General features: G+C 48.0%; 1 long non-coding RNA gene across 1 annotated transcript; it reads left to right on the top strand.

The window, feature by feature from the left end:
* Positions 1-451: 451 nt before the first annotated feature.
* Positions 452-4,515, top strand: LOC308179181. Its single transcript, XR_013940206.1, has 2 exons — positions 452-494; positions 1,675-4,515. It is a non-coding gene; the product is annotated as an uncharacterized lncRNA (long non-coding RNA).
* Positions 4,516-12,576: the final 8,061 nt, after the last annotated feature.

Below are 12,576 nucleotides of genomic sequence, written 5' to 3'. Positions count from 1 at the left end.
AGGTGGCAGGTATGGTAAACCTTGTAGGATAAGATTTTGGCTGTGGTAATTGGGGCTTGTCATTTTTTGCATGGCAGCTCAAGTTCCTCGCCTAAAATGTATGAACTTCACAGAGGTTATGGCCCTTCAGCCTGAACACAACTGCTCTCCTTATCTCCACTGTCTTGCTGCATCAGCACTTATCTTATGGCTTTGGGCAGGAAAACAGTCCGTTTATGATGTTTACATACAGCCGGGACACACAGTCTTAGAAGTAGGACTCCTCGTGCTAGCAAATGTATAAACAGACCAGGAAACAGCTCTCTGTCCCATGAGCCTGTGCTCCCATGAATGAGAGTTTCTCCGATTGCCATGACAGCCTTTGTCTTGCTGCGAGGGACGTGGTATTTCCTCAAATCTCTGGACCTGGAGAGTCAGTCTCTCTCTCCAGAGCTCAGAGTCTGAGCTTTGGTGAAGATGTTGGATAGATGTCCATTACCGCCATCGGATTCCAGGTCAGCTCCTCTTCTCTGGCACACTGGGTTGCTGATGGTCAGCCTTGACACCTAAGACCACTCTGTAGTTGATCCTTGTTTCCTTCTTCATCTTTCCTTGGGAACTTTGCCTGCTATCCTGTTAAGTTCCCAAGCATGTTTTCATCTTATGGATCAGAATTGAGTACACTCAGGTGTCAGCTATGAGTACAGAGGCTGAGTGAAGGTCTTAGGGAAAATGGCAAATCCACTTCAGGATTTGTCTGTACTGCAAAGACAGCATGATAAATACGTCTCCGAGTTGTGTGTCTTGGAATTGTGATACTAGTATCCTAGCTCGGAGAGGTTTCTGGGTAGCCTTTACCTATCGGTGTGATGGCAGACTGAGATACTGCCATGTTCTGTTGCAGTTTTTCACCAACTGCATTGGCTCTTTCCATTAAAAAAAAAAAAAAAGCTGCTCTGGTCTTAAAATGGAAAGTACATCCTTCTTAGCATGGTAAAACAGCAACTTGAAGGCTTGCTCTGCCTGTACTTAGCTGTAATTTATGCTTCTGCTCTCGTAAGGGGTCTGTTTGCCCTTGATGCATGTGCGTAAGTCCCATTAACGTTAATAGGAGTTGAACGCGAGCATTAGCTGACGAAGAATTCCCTAAATGCTGCCTTCAGCTCTAAAGCCGAGATGTGGTCCCTGCCTCTGTCGCTCCTCAGCTTCTCGCAGCCTGGAGCTGCTCCTCCTCCTCTCCGGCCACGTAGCAGCCAAGCAAGGCTTGTCAGCATGGGGCACCATGGGTGCCCTCGCCTTACGAAGGCTGGTGGGAGGTGTCTGGGTTCCTCGGAAAAGCACAGGCTGCCCAGGAACGGCAGAGATTAATCAGCACAGGGAGTTTCTGCTGAGCTGTCACTGTAATGAGCTCCAGCCCCTGGGTGGAGGAAGAAGGGGTGGCAGGAGGCGATGGGGAGAGCAGCAACTTGTTTCAGGCAACAAATCAGTTCCTAACTCTGCTCCAGAGCCATTTGCATAGCTGATGTTGGCCTGGGGTGGGCTGGAAATATAAGGCATTCTGTAGACAGCTGCCCAAGGGAATGCTAATTAGCTGGCAGGCAATTAATAATTAATCAGACTTTTGTTCATTGTGAAGACAGTGTTTTCTTTGGCAGCTCCATAATGTTCCGAGTTTGCCTCGCTTTTCTCTCACAGGCTGATACCATCGTGCTGGAACCAGGCTTCGTGGCGACACGCTGCTCCCTGCCCTTGGCATTCTGCGCACCCTGGCCACATGTGCAGCCCAGGCCATGACCTCGGTGCTTGGCTGGGCTCTGACGGCCCGTTTAACAACAGTCAGAGGCTGGAAAGGCGAGGGGAGTTGCTGCTGTGCTATTTATAACCAGCTGGACAGTTAAATAATGCACATGCAGCGGCCTGCGCTGTGCCTTGCACTCAAAAGGGGAGAGGAGCATCGCATCGCCCCCGCTAGACCTGCTTGACCTATTCAAGCATGGGTTCCCAGCCTCTTTAGCACGAAAACACAAGTGCAAACAAGCCTCCAGGAGTCAAATCCCTGCCTCGCTGATGTCAGTGGGACTCCTGGCTCTGACTGCAGCGGAGCATGGATCACACTTAGCTGCAAGGCATGAGTTGTTCAGCGTTTCCTTTCTGTTTATTGCTGCAGAACCTTTTTTTTTTTTATTTCTCCATGACAATAAAACCCAGTTATGGTACAAGTAGGAGTCCAGTATGGGGAATGTCAAAACTTCTGGGCAAAATAGGAGTAATTTCAAGAAAGTTCATTAGAGACAGGAAGCTCCGTGTATGGCTACTCCTCTTGATTTGGGGCCTACGAGGGCAGTTTCACAGGAAAATAATTCATCCCTGTGGTTCAGCCCAATCCTCTCCTGAGCAATCCTGTGGATTGGTTCACATCTCATTTAAAGGCCGGTACTCATCTGCTCCAAATTTTGGGCATTTCCTAATTCTTGCTCATTAAAAGGTGGAGTCATTTACTTCTGTTTGTTGAGGAGACGTACATTTCCATGAGCAAGCCTTTTCATGTTCAAGTGGAGCTAAAATGGGAGGATTTACTACCATTGAAAACTGATTTGGGCATAAATATTCTGTCCTGGTCTTGAGATGCCTTTATGATTATTATATTAAAATTTCATGACACCAGTGTAGAGCAGGGAGATACTGTTCACATCTGACAGATGGGGAAGTGCTGGAGCAGTCTATAATAATTCACCTGCCTGTGTACCCAGAAAGTCTTTGATACAGGGATTAAATGAATTGAAGACCTTGAACTTCTGCAAATAAGATCATTCTTGTGTTCTTGTCTTCTGAGTCTGTCTGCAGTCATCAATGGGTAATGCTTGGTATTTCCAATGGAGATAGAGGTTTTTTTGTTTGATTTCAGGCAAATTTGATAAGGGCAGTGAGTTTTACAATTAGGGAAATGTACCACACTGTACAGGCAGGGGAGACCCTGCTAAACCCTTGTGCATTGAAGAAAAGGCACAAACTCAGTCCTCTAGGCATGGGGGAATCCACAGAGGAGCTCAACTTTGAAAGACAAATGCGCAGCAAGCCAGGCTTCACTTACTCTGTTGTTAATAGGACTGCTTGTTTCCTTTGATTCCTACGTGTTAGCTCAGCTGTGTTTTGGGACTGAACAAGATCTTTCCACTAGTTCAGTTTCAAACACATGGTAAATGACTCTGAGCCTGGAGCACCCAAGACTCCAGGGTGGTCTCTGCGCAGAGGCTGGGGCTGCTCGCTTCTGAGATCAGGCGAGACGTGGCTTGTTTGTGCTGCCGTCGTTAGCACCCACTGGATCGTAGCAAAGCTAATTAGCGCAAGGAGGAGGAATCCCTGGAGTGTCCAAGGTCTGAGGTTCTCATTGTGTCTCCACACCCCGAATCATGACATTTGTTAATGGAGGCGTGTGAAGTCTCGCTCAGAGAATGCGGCTTGTGAGGATCCTTGGTGGCTTTAATGAATCATTTGTGGCCTGGGTGACTCAGCCAAATCAGGACGACAGCCAGCAGCCGGTCAGAGGGCTGAAGACTGAGGCTTTGACAGCACGCATTGATATCGTGCTAAGAGCGCAGCATTTTTTAAAGGCCAGATGTAACCCGTGTAAGGGCTGCATACTTCTGAAAGAGCATTGGTGGAACACCAGGAAGGAAAGCAAATCTGGCATCAGAGCTGTATTTTTCTGGCCAAAAGTGCAGGCAAGTGGGTGGAAAGGCTGGACATCCAATGTTCATATTTGAAAACGGAGCTGATAGCACACTTGAAAAATGTGACCCTCTGCTCACCAAATCCCACTTCTTTCTCTACAGCTGCGTGATATCTGCCTTTCCTCCCTTCCACGGTGCTAGAAGATGTTCCTGTGGGAGGTAGATGCCCTGCCTGCTTGAGAGTGCGTGCAAAATGGCATGCTGCACTCGGCACAGTGCAGAAGTTCAATTTTCAGATAGTACAGAATTGGGATGTCTTATCTAATACTGCTGGCAGACTCTCCTGAGAGTCTGCACAGCAAAATTCACCTGCTTAGTATGGTGAATTTAAATCACTAGAGCCACACAGGCAAAGCTCTCCTGTGCAGAACCTCATTCTGGACTGAAGTCCTTGAGTAATTATCCTGTAATAAAGTCACTTAAATTTTAGAATAGAGAGTCCATGTGGAGAAGTTATACAGGCACAGCTATATCAGGCTAATTATTTTGTTATAGCTATGCCAGTCAATTTCTCAAGGCCTCAGTCACATGGGAAAGTTGAAATGATGTATTTTTTTACAGTCTCCAGCAATTCTTTATTTTTTAATGTCCATTAGTGCTTGACTAATACTGAATGATAGTGGAAATTCTCCAGGACAAAGACAGCTCTCACAATTTCCTTGTGGTTATCAAAGGAATTTGGATCTATCTTATTAAAGCTAATGTGTAATGAATTACTGGTGATTGGGGGTTTATAGCTCAATCGACTGGGAATTATGGAGCCATTGTTTACTAAATTCAACTGAAATAGTTGGAAACCTAGAAATTTATAGAGAATGTCCTTATTTATGTGTTAAGAATCCTCAAGATTTTTAGAGTGCATACTAAAAACAGATTAAGACACAAAATTCCCTTCTTCCCACTCAGTATTGGAAGGAGCTGATACTTCAACAGAGGACTTCATGACTAAGCTTGCCAGTTTCAGGGGTGTCAGAAATAGTCTAGTTCCTGAGTTAGTTGTTGCAAGATAGATGCATTATGATTCATTATTAATTGCAGTGGACATAGTACATTAGGATCAAACTGCACCTGTCAAAGGACAATTGCATATCTGAGATTTCTACAGAGACCTGCCTGAGCTAGCTTGAGTCTGGAGGTTAAAGCATAGTAAGAGCTCAGTGACTGGATCCCCTCGGAGCTGTCTGGAGAAATGCTACATGTAGCAAACAGGTGCCAACTGGATTTGTCGCAGTTGTATCTGAATCTAAATTGAAAATGCACTGGAACAGGGAAGGCCAAAAATCTCTGTGCACATGAATACGCTGTGTGGTTCCTGTACGCTGCTCTCAGCACACAGCAAGCGTCTTGGGGATCTGAGGCTCGTGTACAAGGAAGCAGACCCGATACGTGCTTAATTGAAAGTATGACTCAAAATGAAACCTGCCTGTAGTCGTCAAGCCTGCCTTACAGCTAAATGTTATCTAACTACATGTATAATTTCTCCCTTCTCAGAAAAGGAAACGAGGTTGGTTTTGAGGTAGAGGACTCCAGCATGCACGACCAAATGGATGTAGCAGCTGGGATGTTCACAAGGGCAAGAACAGAGTGCAGTCTGCAGGGCCATCCATGTATTGCGTGCGCACCTGGGTGGATGGATGGCTCGTTCATCCTGTCACTATTTCCCTGGGCACAGACCATTGGGTAGCACGGATGCTCCTTTGCTCAACTCCAGTGCTTTGTGCTGTTGTGTGACCCCTGCTAGATGCGGTAGGGCAAAACCACCTGGTATAATGTCAGTTTACCTCCATGTGCTCACCTCTTTGTCTGTTTCTCTGATTTAGGTTTATGTACATGTGGCTGAAAAGGAAGGTCCGTATTGCAATGTGTGCGCACAAGAATTAAAAAAAAAAAAAAAAGAGGAAAAAAAAGGCCCTCCTCTTCCAGGCTGCTGTGCAAAGGCTTAATCACGCTTTAGAATAACTAGAGTTATAAACTGATGGGGCATTTAAAATGTTATCTGGTTCCAAACATCAAGTGTTCCAATTCTGCCTTAAGGGGACATTAGCTGATTGTCAAATCACAATGAGATTCTTATCACTTTATTTTAATAAACAGTTTTCGTAAATGTTAACATTTTAATGGATGATTACATTCATATTTAGCTAGCAGATGCATTCATTTTGATTGATGTTATTTCCATGAGTACCAAAGGAATTAAATAATGATTTGTCACTTATGGTAAAGAGCTGCTCAAATATCTCTTAAATAAACAACTTTATTTGCGGGGTTTGCTCGCATGGCGATGCAGAACAGCAGCGTGCCATGGTGCGGAGGTGAAGATCAGGGTTTGGGGGCGGCTGTGGGTGGGTGTGTGGGATGGGGCCGTGCTCTCCCACCTCGCTGCAGCACCTGCAGTCGGTTCCCCAGCAGGAGGGGGAGACCCCCACCCAGCACCCCAGGTAGGTGGGGAATGGTGAGGAGCAAGGGGAGCCTCCCCTCCGCCTTTCGGTGGGGTTTATGGCTCTGTGCCACCCTGGAGGGGCCAGCCAAGGCGGGATGGAGGGGAGGTGACCCGCCGTGGTACCCGGAGCATCCCTCCTGGCCCTGGTGACCCCAAGGAGCGAGGAGGGGGGGTTCGCCCTGCCGTGGGCTGGCTGCCGGGGCCGGCCACCCTGTGCAGTGCTCTGTCCCCCTCTGGTGGCAAGCCGGCCGGAGACCGAGGGCTGAGGAGCTGCAGGCAGCCGGCAGGGCCGGGGGGCTGCCGTGGGGGGCGAGCAGGGCCGGGGGGCTGCTGTGGGGCTGCGCGGGGCGCCAGCACGGCCAGGCCCTCGGCTGGACGGCTGAGGAGGTGCGTGTGGTCCTGCAGCTGGGGAGGGGGCTCTGGTCCCCTACGCCCCCAGCTCGCCCGCAGCGGTGGTGCTCGGAGTGTAACGGGGCTGGGGGTGCCTCCCGCCCCATCCTGCATCGCCTGCTGGGGGCCCCCACCCAGCTCCAGCACCCCCCTGTCCTCCTCCGAGTTGTAGGCTCTGGCTGCCAGCCCAGGTGGAGCAAGTGAGGAGCCTCAGGGAAAATTGAAGGCATCTGTGGCAGGCCCCCTCCCTGCCCAGGCTGCGGGGTTGGGCTGGGCCGCACCTTCTGAGGCTTCCCCCTGTGGTGTGTACCTCCAGGCCTGGAAAGGGCACGTTTGGGGTTCTGCTTTGCTGTGCAGAGCTGAGTGTGGGCCTGGTGGGGCACCTGGAGGAGGACGGGGGGCTGTGGGAGGGCAGAGGCACGGCTGCTGCTCCTGCCTTCGGGTGGGCCGTGGAGCTGACTTCAGGAGAAGAAGCCACCGGGAGTTTTGGTTGGGCTGAAGACATCCCGAGACCTGCTGTGAGGTATGTCAGGGCAGGGCTGCTCGGTTCCCTTCTGCCTGGGAAGTCGTGTTCTTCTCTAATTCTTGCTGCTTTATGTGTTTCAAGAGACCTGACGGAAACCTTTGAGGACTTGTAGATAGTTTGGACCTTGGTTGTTTGTCTCAGAGTGAGAAGAGAGGCTGTGTCTTTAAGAGGCACAATTAAGTGAGAATGTTTTTCTCTTTTCCAGAAGTACTTATTAGGTTTGATGGATCAGTTATCTGATCCAGCACGACAGATGGATGCAATGTTTTTGTCTATGACTAAGCCTACAGAGGTTGCATAAATAACTTCATAGTAAATGTTCTGATTCCATTGTGTGTGTATACATGGAGGTGCGTGTATACTTTTTTTTTTTTGATACACTGAAAATCTTTCTGAGGACCCTTTGCCACAAAGTCCTTTAAACACCTCCTTCTGTTTTGCGTCTGTGCCCTGACTTCTCTGCACCGACTGCGTGGATTTAGCCTAACCCTTGCGGTCAGTGAGCTGTCTGAGACTTTCTGAAAGGCAGCTCCAAAAGCCAAACCAATTCCAGATTATTGTCTGCAGAGCCTGGCCTCCAGATCCAGGCGAGCCTTCGGTGCCAGCGGTGACGCTTGCTGTCCCAGCTGGCTGGCTCGCGGTGGGAGGGTGACTCACGGCCATGGACAGCATCTTCCTCTCCCTGCCTGGTGCAGTCTGGCAGCTGGTGTTGGGCTCGCTGTTGTAAATAGCTCTTGTCTACTGCTGGAGCTTGTCTGAAGCAAGTACATTCGAAGAGTGTGCTTAAATTCCTGGAGTCAAAATCCAGCTTTGCATGCACTGCAAGTACAAGGAGTTATTTGATAAGCCAGAGTAGTAACCTCTTTCCTGAGTGTGTGTTTGTGGCTTTTTTTTTTTTTTAACCTAACTGTGGACATGTTAATCTCATGCTTTTAAGCATTTGGTTCCTGTCATGTATTTCTCTACTGTTATGCATGTATTTTGCCCTTCTCGGAGAATACACCATGGCATCTCTGCTGCTTGTTGTTCTTACGCACCGTAGGCAGCAGATGAACGTGAAGCCAGGTGATTCTGAGGATTGGTGTGCACGGAGCAGTAGGGCAGTGGGAAATTTCCTGGGTCAGCAACAGTGACCTGGGCTACTGTTGTCCCCTTTGATAAGCAAGGTACCTGCTGAGGCCCCTGCTGAAAGCATCCTACCTTAAAGCATGGCTCGTTTCCTACAGATTACTCCCTCTTTTCATGGGATTGCTGTAGACCTTCAGACTCACCAGAACAAATCTTAATCTACTGGATCTCCTATCTAGTAAGGACAGGCTACAGTAGTTGTATGGAAATCCCATTTCTGCAAAGTGCTGAATTTCTTAGGGAGCTAAATATCCTTATTGAGAGGTTCCCAGGCTGGCCCCTGGGAGCAGTTGCTGCCATTGCCTTCTTTTGTAGGCACACATCTAAGGTGCTTGGTGGTGAGGCTGCTTTTTAGTTTGAACTCATTTATCAAGAAATACCAGTTGAAATAAAGGATTTCTGTCTGTTTATAAAGCAGTTTTCCTGCAAAACCAGTTTCTATACAAACAGTTTTTACATAGATACTTGTCATGTTCATGTCTAGGGCATCATTAAAGATCTTTACAAGAATCATTAACAAGTCTTGACTGCTCATTTTAAAGGGCTGCGTTTAGCGATGAGGAAAGATGGATTTTAATAGCTAATTGGGCTGTCAATATAGGCTTTTTTTTTTTAAGCTGTTTTCAACAACGACCAGTAATGCTAGATAGGGGAGAAGAACTATTCCAGGTAGGTGTCCTGCTGGCTACCTATGATTTTCTGTAGACTTGGGTATGTAATGGACTTTCCTGGATTGGGGGCAGAGTAAAGTTTATATCCAAGACAGTCAAAATAAATTGTAAACTGAACCCCAAACACTTAAAGGAAATCAAATTTAAGGGGAGAAAAAGAAGCTGCAGGCTCAGTAGCTATAAACATGGTGAGGATAAAAAGTTGATGCAAAATGGAAGATTTGGCAGTGCCATTCTGGCACACTTTTGAGACTAGCAGGTGCCATTTTGTTTTCACAGAAGTCCAAGATCAAACATTATTAAATAAATCCTGACCTATACTTCAGCCATAGAAAAATAGTTACATTGTGGGCTCTCCAGAAAGTCCATGTGGCAGATCAATCTATGCCTTGGAGCCACTTCTGATGGAAGGTTTTACAAATGCCAACTGCAGAAGTCCAAGCTATTTCCCGCACACTTAAGGGGGATTAGCTGATGTGTGCTGGTGCAGTGCTTCAGTGGTGAAGAGCAATGTCATACTGTTGGCAGAGTTAGCCCTGGATTGGAAAATCGGTTGAGCAAGGATATCATTGGTTTCTGGCTCTACCGTTGCCCTCGAACAAAGCGTAGTCCTAAGGGAAAGTTGAAAAAGGCCTTGGGCAGCTTGGAGGCACTGAGCTCCAGCCCTCAAAGCCCTTGCTCAGCTTCTGTCTTGAGCCTGAGGTCCTTGAGGTGGTGACCCAAAGCAGCACGTGGCTGTGAAGCTTCCTGAGTGCATGTACGAACTGAGCCCCAGCCTATGGGACATGAAAAAGGTGAAACAATTCCAGCCCTGTTACCAGCTCTAGCAGTGATTTAAAGAAAGGTGGCATGAAAAAAGCTGACCAAAGCGTTGCCTCCTGGGAATTGAGTTTTGTACAGACTAGATGGGAAATGGAAGGAAATTACCCAGCGATAAGGATCTAATTCAGTCTTGGGAAGTGGTTGTATGCCTCCAGAGGATTTATATGTGGGGTGAGCCAGGAGAAAGGAAAATGAGATGTTTGGAGGGTTGCAGTTGTCACGGTACTAACAGCAGTAGAAGACTTAAAGCAGGCATTAGAGATGTTCACAGAAAAAAATCAGTGTGAAGACCGGCCCAGCTGACTCGAGCCAGGTCCCTTCCACCTCCTATCATCTGTGATTAACTTAAACTTTAGCTCTGTAGTTTGTCTCGGCTGTTCTTGACATATTTCATGCTGGGAACTCCTCAACTCCTGGTGGCCAGAGGTTAACTCGGATGAGAGCTGGCTTCCACTGAAAAGTGCCTACTTTCTCAAGACTAGGTTTGTGCTTTTAACAGATGTCTAATTCTCTTTTCCCTCTAGGCCAGGGAGGTTAATTGGAGGAAAGTGACTGTACATCGGGCCCAAGAGCCTCCTACAGAGATACTTGGCACAAATAAATCAGCCTATTTTTGATGAATAACAAGGCCCCAAAGGCTCTAGTTCTTGCTGCCTGCACAAATTGCAGGTATAAATTTCACAGCTGATCACAGGGACTCCAGAATTCAATTAACTCTCTGCTCATTTAAAAAAAAATGTTGCCTGCCTATTTAATTATGAGTGTCACTGATACTACACATGCTGTTCAGGAAAACTCCAATTAATAAAGCATTGCATCATTAATGTGAGTGACAGCATGAAGCCTGTGACTCTCTCAGAAGCCTGTCTTGACCCTCTGCAGTGATAGACTTGGGTTTACTGGAAAGTGGCATCCTTTTCTTCAGGCTTAGGTGGTGCTGGGGGAGCTCTGGAGTTGTCTCCAAGCTTACCAGGCTGTACTGGGGGCACTGCTTTGGGTGCTGGTTGGGATGTAACGTAGTGCTGCCGACTGATTTAGGCTGCCTGATACTTGGGCAACCTTCTGGGGTCCCTGATTTTGGGGATGGGGGCTGTACAGAGACATGCTGGGCAGAAATCAGCAGGGATTAAACTGGGGAAGACATGGCTACAACAACACAGCAGTGTTCTCCTAGCACTGCCTCCACCACATTAAAGCGCCTTTCACTGCCAGGAAGGGTGTTAACCAAAGCTGTACAAATAACCATGTCTGAGTAGAACGTTTCATTTTTGAGTGTTCTTGATTTTAAATTTAGCTCAGACTCAAAGAGCTATCAATAAACAGACATGTTTCATTTTGACTTTCTGAGGCGTCTCTTGTTCTAAGCCCCAGTTGATCTGACCTGCTCGTTCTCTGCCTCTGTCTGTGCTGGTCCTTCTGCTCTCTGGATTTTGTACCTTGACAGTTGGGTAACTGGAGTGGTCTCCAATTTCTGCTGCTGCATCTTCCCACCTCAGGAGGGTGTCTGTGCCAAAGGGCTCTTACAACAACCAGAAAATCAGCATGATAAACAAAAGGCATTGGCCTTTCTCCCCAGACTGTCCCTCCTTCCTTAGTCACTATGTGTAACCCACCAAGATTATAGCCTAGCATTTTCTTTACTCTATTTTTTTTTTCCCTAGCAGCTCTGTTCCTAACTACAGCAGTCTTCTTTCCAGTAGTGGCAAAAACAATCTTGCTGCTCTAGCCAGAGGCAGATGTCACCCCGGGTTCGATGTCATGGTTCTGTTGTTGCTCCAGCTCCCTGCATCTCCCTGAGATGTCCACCCTAGTTGTCATTGCATTCACCAAGTGCGCATCCAGGTGTTGCAAGAAGCTGCTGGTTGCTTTGGTCACTTTACCTTTCTCCAGTCCTCTACCATAAGCTGCTTCTCTTCTTGCCCTTCTACGTCCTGCTGTTCTCTTGTTGGCCAGAGATGCAGCTTTCATTGCCTGTGTGCCATGCTTAAGTGGGACATCTTCACACGCTGCCTCCAGGAACAGGCTTGTCATCCAGTAAATGGCAGCAGGACCATCTCTCTTGTCCACAGCATTACCTAAAACCAAAACCAGGAGAGGAGCTCTCCCACTCTCCTGTGTGCCTCTATTTCTGGTCCCTCTCTTGCAGCTCCTTGAGTGCTGGAACAGGGAGTGGGTGTTTTGTTCGAGTGTATTTTTGCTTGGAGAATGGCTGCACAAGCCCCAGAGGTGTTCCAAGGGATGTAGTGAGGCCAGCATCTCTGGTGGTAGCAAGAGTTCGGATTTAAACTGATCTTTAAGCTGATGCCATCTGCAAATAAGTGGCTGCTATCCAAGGACTGCTTCTTTCAGGCTACCTGCTTTCATTTCATACTTACTTTTCCTGCCTCCGTTGCTTTATCTTCAACTGAAATAACCTGTGCCCTGGGCCAGGAGCTGCCCGTCTGTCCGCTATTTGCACAGCCTTAGGCTTAACAGGACTCTAACCTGTGGCACGTGGCCTCAGGGCAGTGCTGAAGCACAGCGGTTGGGTTAAACATGGTTTGCCCTACCTTCCCTGTTTGCCCTACCTTCCCTGCACGCTGCGAGCTTGTGTTGTCACTTGTGCTGCCACCTGACTGTCACCGAAGTCCCCTGGGAGGTGGTGAGAAAGCCGTGTCAAGCGGCTGTAACCCACGTGAACCAGAGGGAGGGTGGCTGCTGCTGCAGCCCTCATGTGGGGCCGTCTGGTCCCCTTGCTCCAGCTGTGCAAACTCAGGAGGCCGCTGATTCCTCCCTCACTTCCTCACTTAGGTCCCGGTGCTGTAACACAGCGCTTGCCTTGACGAAACTGGCTGCCCTGGTGGAGACAAGGGGGTAGGATGCTTCCCGTGGAAAAACTGATGTTCTTGT

Source organism: Anser brachyrhynchus, assembly GCF_964034855.1.
Source record: "Anser brachyrhynchus genome assembly, chromosome: 17".
Taxonomy (NCBI): Eukaryota; Metazoa; Chordata; class Aves; order Anseriformes; family Anatidae; genus Anser; species Anser brachyrhynchus.
This window is presented reverse-complemented; position numbering and strand designations above follow the sequence as displayed.